The sequence below is a fragment of the Schistocerca americana genome, chromosome 4, assembly GCF_021461395.2.
Source record: "Schistocerca americana isolate TAMUIC-IGC-003095 chromosome 4, iqSchAmer2.1, whole genome shotgun sequence".
Lineage (NCBI taxonomy): Eukaryota > Metazoa > Arthropoda > Insecta > Orthoptera > Acrididae > Schistocerca > Schistocerca americana.
Genome location: NC_060122.1, coordinates 379125500 through 379137868, shown reverse-complemented (window position 1 = coordinate 379137868; position 12369 = coordinate 379125500).

Below are 12369 nucleotides of genomic sequence, written 5' to 3'. Positions count from 1 at the left end.
TATTGGAGGAAGCTACGACGATTTTGAGAATTGACTGAGATGTTATGATATTATTACGACGACGATGTGTATTATGCTGTTGAGATATGTTTATGATCAATAAGATGATGGTACCATATATGAGGAATGTGATTATGCTATGTATTTCTTATGATGAAGTATTGAAGAAGTGTCGACGAATATGTGTATGTATAATATGGTAAGGAATAATGAGTAGTGGTTAGGGACTCTGACTTGTGAAAAAGGTTGTTGGAATCCGAGAATCGTACTTTAAGAGTTATGAAATGTGTGTAAATGCGTGAATGTATCACAATGCCGATGAAAACTTTTTGAACACTGTTATATTCACAGGATTTTGTTTCTACACATTTGCAACACAAATTCTCGACCTGTGAAATATTTTTATATGAGACTGCCACTGTAGCAGAAACTGCTGTCGTAAATATTTCCGTAAGAAAGTTAAGTGACCACCTGCACATAATGCGTTTTGGGCGCCCAGCTGAGAGGTAGACGTCTGACAAAAGAAAGCCATTAGGTGCAAAAAAAAAAAAAAAAAAGGGAGGCCATTATCCTCGCTATTCACATCCCTTTGTAGAAAGCATCGCAAATACGACATTCTCAAACTTGGAAATATATGATTATACTGTGGAGCTCTTAATTTATGATATTTACTAAAATGCCTAATGAAACGATGAGAAACATTTCTCGGCTATTGTCTTGCTTATTGAGAGAAATGCCATACGGCTTGCTTTATGTATTTATTTACTCATTTTGTTTAATATCTAGTTTCTAGCGGCACTGCAGCATTGGTTAAAATAAAATTTTATAGATGTACTAATATAAATATTTTCTGTCTACAGATCGAGTAAATAATAATTTTTTTTAAAAAATGAGGGAGCACAAAAAGACATTTACCTTCACAGGAACTGCATTCATAATTTTCTTTTCAACTACTTGGTAATTTTTTTTGTAGAATAACTTCTTGTGGTGCACCACTTTAATTACATAGACATTAAGATGAGAATATACATTTCCCTTATCTGCATTGTTGTCTTCAGTGTACTATTTTTTCTGCTTGAGCTTTGTCATGCTTAGGTATACATTATAGCATTTAATGCTGCTGTTTGCCAGGCATAGTGCTACTGAATTTTAATTTGTGTTACTCTGCTAAGCCAGTTTTACTACGCATTTATTTTTCTTGTTTGCTGCTCATTGCCTTATATTAGTTGTAATTTATGCTGCTTGCTTTGCCTTTTGTATTTTTTATCATTGCTGTTTGTGTTAATTGTTTTGTGCTGCTGCATTGCCTCGTCCCTTAGTTTAGCATCTGAGCTCAGTAGATTTAACTTAGCTTAAGAGGGGGTAGACTATATAAGAAACGAACTATGATGAATTGGAAGAAATGCATTGAGAAGATATAAGAAAATGGTTTGACAAAAAAAAAAAAAGGTAGTGTACAGTGAAGAAAAACTATTTTGAAAGAGGATGTGAACAGAATACAGATAGCAGGCTTAGATAGTACTTTTGGGAATAATGATGAACAAAGGGAGATCTCCACGCAAAATACTGCAGTAAAACAAACCCTGTCCTTTCCTTTTGTGTCATCCCTCTATATGTTTGTGTACCCTTGTGTATTTGTGTTTTTCCTGTCTTTATGTGTTTAGCTGATGAGAGCTATGTTGTAGAATTTTTAAAATACTATGTTATTTACTTTGTAAAGATGTTGAGACATTATTTATTCTGTTTTGTTGCTCATGTGTGAAGTGGATGTTTCAAAACTTATTCAGACCTTTTATGTATGTACTTATGTCATAATTCCTGTAACACTGATGTATATGTTATTTCGATTCTTTTGTAAAGCCCATATTACTACAAATGTTATCTGTACTATTATGTTCTTTAATGATGTATTTTGTACCTTTGTAATTGTATTTTCATGTTGTAAATTTATAATTGTATAGAAACCAGTTCTTCAAATTAAGTATCATTTCACTGCACACGTTTCTGTTGGCCATAATATATGCACAGTTTGTGAGAAGTTGGGACTGTTAGTGTTTGCACATGTGTTAAAAATTCAGCAAGGGACTGGATAACAGCATTGCTGGTTCTAAGGACAATTCCAGAAACTTTGTGAGTGCACAAGTGGTGGTTTATGGACTTGCTATATTGTCCGCAAGACTCTTCGATGGCGATTGTGCACCTGCACAGTCGCAGCAGATGGTTGCTGGCCGCCTCTACATGGACTACAGTGGGTCTGCACCTTCGATGGCCCACCAATACCATTATTTCTACAAGGACTACAGTGGGTCTGCACCTTTGATGGCCCACCAATACCATTATTTCTACAAGGACTACAATGGGTCTGCATCTTTGATGGCCCACCAATACCGTAATCTCTACCAGGACTACAGTGGTCTGCTCTGTGATGACCTAACTACCAATATTCTTCAAAGTGTCGACTGACTCTGCTGTGGGTTTGCTCTGTTGTGGACCAATCCCTGTCTGCATGTCAAGAGTCAGCACTGTCTTTCTGTTGGAAGGACAACACTACTTCATCAAGACTGCATGGAAATCCACTACTTCTGTGTGCAATTTCTTTTACTAATGAGACTTTGTGAAAAAAAAACTGTAATTACTATTATGATGAATGATCAGGACTGTCTTTATGGACTGTGACAAAATTTTAGCTTTTGACCAACATTGTATCAATAAGTGTGTGCATTTGATTTCTTTGTTATTGTAATTATGAAAAATTTTTTCAAATCATTAGTGGCCACTGCCCAAAACAATTTGTAAAATTTTTTGTGGGGAGCATGGGGGCTATGTAAGTAGGCTGTTTAGGTTTTCTTATTGTATGAAAATCACTGGCTGTGCTGTGTGCAGTCTGTGGCTAGTTTGCATTGTTGTCTGCCATTGTAGTGTTGGGCAGCGGCAGCTGGATGTGAACAGCGCGTAGCGTTGCGCAGTTGGAGGTGAGCCGCCAGCAGTGGTGGATGTGGGGGGAGAGATGGCGGAGTTTTGTAATTTCTCATGAACTGCTAGATATATGATGATATTAAGGTATATACATTGTTTGTTCTCTATTAATATCTTTCATTTGCTAACTATCCCTATCAGTAGTTAGTGCCTTCCGTAGTTTGAATCTTTTATTTAGCTGGCAGTAGTGGCGCTCGATGTATTGCAGTAGTTCGAGTAACCAAGATTTTTGTGAGGTAAGCGATTTGTGAAAGGTATAGTTTAATGTTAATCAGGGCCCTTCTTTTGTAGGGATTATTGAAAGTCAGATTGCGTTGCGCTAACAAAATATTGTGTGTCAGTTTAAGCACAGTCATTTGTAATTTTTCTAAGGGGACGTTTCAACTGTTAGCAATCAAAACAGCTTTCAGTGGTCTCGGAATGGATAAATACACAGCTTTTATGGTTATGAGTGGCATCTCATATCATTCTTTCAAAATAAGGTGGAGATGGATAGCGACCACACTCCGTTCTCTCCAAAGTAGGCCACAAAGACTCAATAATACTGAGATCCGGTGACTGCGGCGGTCAGGGGAGGTGCAGAAATTCATCCTCGTGCTTGCAAAACCGGTCTTGAACGATTATAACAGTGTGAATAGGGGCCCTGTCATCTTGGAACACCGGATCACTACTGGGGAACAAAAATTGTACCGTGAGTGGACTGTTTAGCCAAAATGGTCACACAGTAAAGCGACCTTGCAGAGTAACCAAGAGGCCTCTGGAGTACGATGATATGGCTGCTAAATCATCACTGGACGGCCGCCATGTTTCACTCGTGGAACGTAAACTGGGCCCCAAGTTGGGAACAGTGTAAAGCAAGACTCAACCTACCCAGTGAATTTCTTCCATTGCTCCATAGTCTAAGTTTTAAGGCTTCGGTACGATGTGTCGTCGTTGTAGGCATTTGCATCACTGAGGAGTGATTTGGAATTCCAGCTTGCCATGCTGTCCCCTGGTTATAGACTCCCTTCGTGTTATTTTGCTTCTGACAGGGTTCGCGAGTGCCACATTTAGTTTTGCAGCGACTTCTGCAGCTGTCTTCCCTTTATTTTTCGTCAAAATTCTCTTTAATGACCATCTGTCTCGACCACTTAACACACACTTTATGACTTAGCGGATGATGTTTTTTTCCGCGTTCCCTGTATGCAGCATAAATCTGGATACGATGCCTCCGGAAACACCGTCCGCAGCTTGGGGTTCTGGGGTCTAGCGTTGCTGCCTCTAGATCACGGCGTCCCGGGTTCGATTCCCGCTCGGGTTGGGGATTTTCTCTGGCCGGGGACTGGGTGTTTGTGTTGTCCTCATCATTTCATCATTATCATCATCATTTGTGAGAGTGACTAGATTGGATAGTGAGAAGAAAATGGACTGTGTGAAAATTAGGACTTCGAATGGGCGCTGGTGACTGCGCAGTTGAGCGTCCCACAAACCAAACATCGTCATCATCACTGTGAAACACCAAACACGTCGGCTATCTTGGTTGCTGAAGCACCCGCCATATGGATACCAACAATGTTCCCACGTTCGGATTCACGTAGCTCCGACATAATGCACTCACGACTGCAAATAACGCTGTTCTGACCACGACTGGTGTTGTTGTTGTGTTATGGGCGCTCAAACCACGACTGGTACTAGCGTCGTATTGACGACATTGCACAGGTGTCGTTAGTGATCAGATAACAACAGCGCCACCCACGTACACGGCTAGTATCTACATTAATTTTCTACGGAGATTCGGGTAAGTTTTGTTTGGGTCAACATTTGTAAAACTCTAATTCCTCTCTCTCAAACCCCACCCTATGGGGAGAGAGGGACAGTTTTAGTTTTTAGCGAATCAAAATTTACGAAGTAAATAAGTGTTTTTTATTTGTCCGTAACCATTTTCCACGCAAAAATGAGAACATGGATTTTCTTGAATTACTACCAGGAATCGAAACAAATGTTTAAGACAAAATGTACGTAGTTTTTTTAATGTAGGATCTGATTCTGCAATAAAAAATGTGGGTTCCCATTTGAAATTTTAAAGTTGCCTCCCGCCCCCCCCCCCCCCCCCCCCCAGGGGGCTGGGGGGTGGCGGGCTAATTTTAGCACCAGCAGATGTCCCCCTCGAAAATAATCAATTTTGTATTCTACTTATTTTTTCGAGTGAAGCTTATTTTTCGAGGAGTTATTCTGGTTTTTCAACTTAAAGTTTATACCCTGTATATTGTTGTGAATATGCTGTCTAAGGTAAAATGTCAGATTTTAACTCGCATTCAGATCGCGTTTAAAAATACACATGAAATTATCTTAATCTTTCTTGCTATGCCCAAACATAAAGCTGACTAATGGTTACCCGCTGTGAGATGAAGCAGCTTCATCTTATTGTTTCTTTTTGTTCTTGGTGCCAATCCAGTGAAACGTTTAAGAGAAGCGTCACTGAAACAACGTCCCATAGGGCGCTCTTTCCTTAATAGTGAACGCCTGGTTTCACTGGTGACAATATTGCCTTTTGCACTGATGAACGCCAAAGGCCTTCTTGGCTGCTGTGGGGAAAGGCTGGTACTACGGCGATCTGTTTAGCGTAATAACAGACACCGGAGTCTTCTCACGAAAGACCCCGTTACGCTGCGTAGAGTTTTTCGTTTTTCCTGCCTCGACGACTTTATCTAATTTCTCGACAAAGAAAGGCTTCTAGTATTAGTACAAATGCGGCCAGAGATTCAAAGAGTGGAAAAGACATATCTGACAAGAGTAACATTCTCAACTGAAAGAGGGTTGTTTGCAGGTAACGGCGCCACATTTGCAAAAAAGACACGGAATGCTGACTCTTGAAGAAGTAAGAATTTAAACAGTTCGTTTCTGAAAAGTTGCTAGTCTGTAAACATTATATTTAGATTCCAAGTTTTAGACTCCCCAAATGCGTTTCACTACGTTGAACTTCATAGCTTCAGTATGGGGCAACAAAAGAGAAATTATTCTCAGTTTACTGGAAATACAGAAAATCATTCTTACAATCTTTCTATTACGGTGCAGTTCCATAACTTTTTACGTGTCCAATAAAATTTTGTAAGAATGTTGTTTTCAAGCCACTGAATTCGTTATTATGCAGAAAAAAATCACAGTTGTTGACGAAAAACGCTTTTTGATAGTTTCATAGACGGATCTCGTCCCTTCAGTAGTATGGAAACCAACTAAAATTATTTAGAGTAACGGAAATCCAATGTGTAGGGGCACATCACAAAAATTAATGTGGAGATATACACACAGCATACGTTCAAATGTTCGTAAAAATCATTCGCTTTCAACATTCACAAATTTAACATGTCGTCCACATGTTGTAGGGCCTATGTAGGGTATTTCAGTTCCGATTATAGATTTCTAGGGGTTGTGAACGGAAATTTTGACAAGGAACCCGCCTTCGGAAATGTATCGTTTGGGTATGAAATAAGTTTGATGATCGAATCGGTTTCAAGTCTCCTGCATCACGGGTCGCATACAGCGTAACCCGATCTTTTCACAAAAAAAAAACTTCACAGTCAAATATGATTTCTGAATGAGAAACACTCTGCGCAGTCTCCCCTTGTATATAGAATGTAGACGGCATTACTCCCTACCTGCTTTATGCAGTTGCGCTGACACGCTACTCATTTGCTTTATGGGAGCACGCAGTACACGTGGTGCCAGTTTGACGTTTGTTGCAAGCTGCCGTCACGATGTTGTTATTTCAATGGTCAGCATTGTGCATGAGAGAGGCACTCTTTGTTGCACAGGCGTCACAGTGTAAACGCTGAACGCTACAATAATTTCGGATCAATCGCGAGCCAACTGGTGGACAGTGGTTTACAGGAGAAACTCAAAAATTATCCGGACAGATTGATGCGAAAAAAAGAGACATTGGAAGAAAAACCAAAATTTGTGGGAGACATATGGAGAAACGTTTAACTTCTCACTCGGAGGCGCATTAGAGGAGAAAATACGTAGAAACAAAGGAAAATGATTTGTCTTACAATGGTGTGTTGGAGACGCTGTGTTAATTGGTTACACAGAGTTGAATGACGATTATTGTAATATAGCAAGAGATGGCATTCAGTCAAAAGGTGGTGATGTGTGGGAAAGAGATGAAGTAGAATGAACAGATGAAGTTCGAGGTAATGTGGACACTCGGGACACTGGTAACGGAACAGCGGGCAAGCTAGATAATGACAAGGAAGGAAAATCGCGATGAAATTTGTCGAGCAACTGTTCGAAATTCTGTAAAAATGATTATAAGAAACCAGACAAAACCAATATCAGGCTTCTCCTGTACGATTCCAATGCCTAAATCATTGTACCTTGTCGCTTGCCAAGCGACAGGAAAAGCCGTTGCTGTGGCTTTTCAGTGATAAGCATTATTTTCATAGGACAACCGCAAGTCTGTCATGCTCGCATACCATAAAACCATCGGCGACATAAAAGTGTAGCTTCTTGTGACAGAAAGTCAGAGCGCCATCATTCCCTTCACGCTATCAATTAATTGAAAATTAAAATCTTAATAAAAACACTTTTCCACTTGTTGCCGCAGAAAGAGGAGTAAGGTCCAAATGTCTCACATGATGCTATAGAACATTTGAGTAACTCGTCTGTATATGAAATTCCAAGCATATAATTCGTTGTCTCCAACACCTTTTGTTCACAGTGAACAATCTGAAAGCGCGGATAGCGTTATTGGTGTGTAACTATAGATCTAAGTTATTAGTTTCTGAGAATAAGTTCTAATTGTCCTAACTGTCTCTAGCAGATGTCACTCTGCAGAACTGGAATAGCTAAGACGATTTTAAGAGATTTGAATAAGTTGAAAATCGTTGACGTGAGTCAAAACGCGTCCTGGTATAATTGAGTATGACGTCCAACGATATCTCTTGACTATGATATCCTGTCTAATGTAACACGGAAAATATCTCTGTTCACTGCCAGGAAAAATCACAAATACATTTGCTTTCTCTTACATGATTGCTTCTGGTTCTAAGCTGTTCTGTGTAAAACTAGATTCTGCCTCTCGACGTGTACTCAGTTGAAACTTAAAAAAAAAGCTTTCTGGAAATTCTTACCTGCTGTTCTTCTTTTCTTCAAAATGCTTCTGCTTTTGCGAAATACTCTTCTGCGTTGAATTTCGAAATTTATCCTTTTATCTTCTTCTCCAAGTATCGGTGAGTTACTGCAACAGCAGCGAAACAATTGTGTTCCAGAAATTTCTGAATGCTTTTAGTCTATTTACGTTATTACTGTACTCTTCTTCTCCATACACAGACTCTGTGATCTTCTTAAGCTCCTCCTCTTTCCACCACCACGAAACTACTCTGCTTTTCTAAAAACAATTAATTTTTTCATTAATTAATTCCACACTCACGGCTATCCGTTTACATTCATCCGAGTCCCAACCAAGGGTGACTGCACCTCGATACTCCCAAATCTCTTCTCCAATTTCACCTTCTGCTCTTTACTATTAAGAAAACATCTCATTCTTATAAACTAGAGCTGATTTTCCAGTAATAATCAGACATATCACCTCTTTGCTTGTTACCATCTTAGACAGACTCTGCTTTATTTGGCACCTCCGCAATAACAAATAAAACGTTCTCCACCAGGCCAAAGCTTCAGAACACACAGAGGTTGCATACACTTACACTTATACCGACAGAATAATGTCACAAATTCATACAACATTTTTCTATGCATTATAATTTACAGTGAGATATGAATTAAATGATGGGTTTTAATAAGACTAGCAGAATACAAATTTACGATACAGACCTTCTAGATATTAAACTGGTGATAGACAGCTGTATAACAAGAGAGGGGCTGACAATACGCTCGATGAAAGGTTTCAATAGTTTTACATCTCCAACCAAGCTAGATTAAGTGCCACGCAATTATAAAAGCAGACGAACGTGATCATAAAACGACTGAAGCCTTTGAAATGATTTAACTGCTTCAGTAGAGAGTGGCAGTTCCAGCAGACATCAATGCGGAGTGTGTGCAAACGCGACGTTTTTCTGTCCCGTGATTTTAAAGAAACACTCAGAACAGTAATATCAGGAAGGTCTCCAGCACTTTTGAAGTTGAGTCGTCGCTTAAAGTCTCATTTTCCGCGAAAACCGATTTAAAATGGAATACTTCGGCGTGTTACTATACACAGAACTCTCCAAGGTTAGAAAATGCTTGCAGGCTGCGAATGATTTGGAAATGGATGTACATAAATAAATATTACAACAGAGGATATTACATTGCTTTTTTTTGGATATAGGTATGGTATTACGAAGAAAGCTGTTATATATTATTCACTTTTTCATGATGGGTTAGTGTCTGCATGTTGTTATTGTTAAAGAGAGTAGTTTTTACTTTAAATTGGAAAGTAGTTGAATGAAATTTTGAAGAAATGTTGGATTGGCTAACTCGGAGATTTTGTGGTGATTTGCTTTTATGTACATACATTTCAATCTCTTCAAGGAAATTCATGAAGCTACATTTATCAGCATGGTGCAATACTTGTACATGGTCTTCAGTGCTCTTTATTCCATGACTGTTAGTAGCTGTGTGCATGGCAAATGTGGATTTTGATATGTTGTCCAGACGTATGGCATCTATACGCTCTTTGTACCAGGTCTCAGTGCTTCTCCCAGTTTCTCCTATATAGTTGAAGGGGCAACTTTGACAGCTGAGTTTGTACATGTCAGATTTTTTTATGGAGGGCTTTAAGTTGTGATTGCAATCGGCTGAAGTTTGTTGTTTGTGTGGAAGCTTATCTTAATGTTTGTGTTTTTAACTAGATTGCTTATTTTATAGGATACGCTTCCTAAGAAAGGTAGTGCGACATATTTTCTGCTGTTTTGTACTGTGTATTGTGTTGAATGGATAAATAAATAGCATTGTAAAAAGTGGCTGGTTGCTGTTATCTTCTACGTAAGAGTCAACCCATAGCATGAAGATAGACGCAAACTATCCCGCGAAAACCTACTTAAAAAGTATCAAAAACCAGTTTTAAGTGAGGAATCTAGTTATACAGGTGAGTCACTAACTATTGCCACCTAGAATAACTCCGAAAGCATGGTAGCAGCTGAAAAGCTTGTGGGACAAACGTTGCATGGGACAACGGGGGCCATAATATGACTTTAGTTTTTTGTTGCTTAATGGGGTCGCGTCAGAGATATGGTCAACTTTGTTTTTTTAAATGGGATGCTAGAGTTTGGAACTTAACTTCTGATATCGGCTATCGAGACGAATCCAATGATGTGTAACAGTAAGGTCTCTGAAGGTCAACGAAGGTCAAAAAGGTGGCATGAACGTCCATTTACAGAAGGTGTTCGAAGCGATGACCGTTGGTATCAATGCACTGAGGAAATCATCTTATCATGGATTGAGTGGTATTCCTTATCACTTCGGCACTTATCGAAGCACATGCTCTGACAATCCTCTCTCATATATTGTGCAAATAGTAAATATTCGCCGAATACGGCGTATCCATCTAACGTGCCATTGACATGTAAACACCATTCGACGGTTTCGAAATACAACACTAATAGGAACGGTAAGAATAGTACGTCGAATGATGTATTCCTTCGAAGGACAAGTCGATATGATTCTCATTTACGGAGAAAGCCAACGAAATTCAGTGAGAACAAGAGACTTATATGCTGAAAGATAACCTCAACGTACTCACCCTACACGTCGTACATTTAAACATGTGTATGATGAATTGAGAACAACTGGATCTTTAACGCATTGGAAACATATCCGGCAAAGGAAAGATACTAACGAGGAGACGAAAATTGGTACTCTTGCAACTGTGGTCCGAGATCATTGTGTTAGCGTCAAATCGGAAGGGAATCTGGCATGAGCCAAAGTAGTGTTGTTCGTGTTCTGCTTCGCCATAAATATAATCTTTACCATGTCAGTCTCCACCAAGAATTAACTGATACGGATTATATGTGTGGCGCTGAATTCTGCCGATGGGCTCAACTTCAGATTCAGAGGGATGAGACATTTATTAATTTGATTTTATTTACTGACGAGGCTACATTCACGAACCATGGAAACGTTAATTTGCGTAACATGCATTTTTGGGCAACTGAAAATCCATGTTGGCTGCGGCAAGTTGCACACAAAAAACCGTGGTCGGTGAATGTATGGCGTGGGTTTCTGAAGGAGAGAATTATAGGCCTCTTTTTCATCAAAGGAAATCTTAATGGTGGGAAGTACACCACATTCCTGCAAGAAATGTAAGGTATATTATTGGAAGAAGAACCTTTAAGAATAAGGAGCAGAATGTGATATCGACACGATGGGAGTCCGGCACATTTTTCACTGATGGCTAGAAATGAGTCGGGGAGAGAATTCCCAAATCGTTGGATTGGGCGCGGAGGAGATGTGTCGTGGCTGGCTCTTTCGCCAGACTTGACGCCTCTGGAATTTTTCGTGTGGGGATTCGTAAAAGACATTGTTTATAAAGACGTTACAACTACACCTGAAGATATGCGAGAGAGAACTGTGAGAGCATGTGCTTCTGTAAGTGCCGATGTGATAAGGAATACCACTCAGTCCTTGATAAGAAGATTGCAGCACTGCATTGATACCAGTGGTCATCACTTCGAACACCGAGCGAGGTGGCGCAGTGGTTAGCACACTGGACTCGCATTCGGGAGGACGACGGTTCAATCCCGTCTCCGGCCATCCTGATTTAGGTTTTCCGTGATTTCCCTAAATCGCTTCAGGCAAATGCCAGAATGGTTCCTTTGAAAGGGCACGGCCGATTTCCTTCCCCATCCTTCCCTCATCCGAGCTTGCGCTCCGTCTCTAATGACCTCGTTGTCGACGGGACGTTAAACACTAACCTCCTCCTCCATCACTTCGAACACCTTCTGTAAATAGACGTTCATGCCATCTTTTTGACCTTCGTTGACCTTCAAAGATTTTACTGTTACACATTCGTCTCGATAGCCGCTCTCAGAAAATAAATATCAAACAATAGCATCCCATTAAAGAAAAACACACACACACACACACAGTTGACCTTCATATCTCTGAAGCGACCCCACTTAGCAACAAAAAACCAACGTCGTATTATGGCCCCCGTTGTCCCATGCAACTTTTGTCCCTCAAACTTCGCAGGCCCTATCATAGTTTCGGAGTTACTCTTGGTGGCAATAGTTAGTGACTCACTCACCCTGTAAACTACAAACCCTGCGTGTCGCTCCCGCAGGGATCGTCAGGACAAGATCAGAATAATTGCAGCGCACTCACAGGCATTTAAGCAATCTTATCTGCCGCGCTTTATAAGAGTGGAGGACTGAGTGAGGTGGTACAGTGCTTAGCACACTGTCACCAATTCGGAAGGAC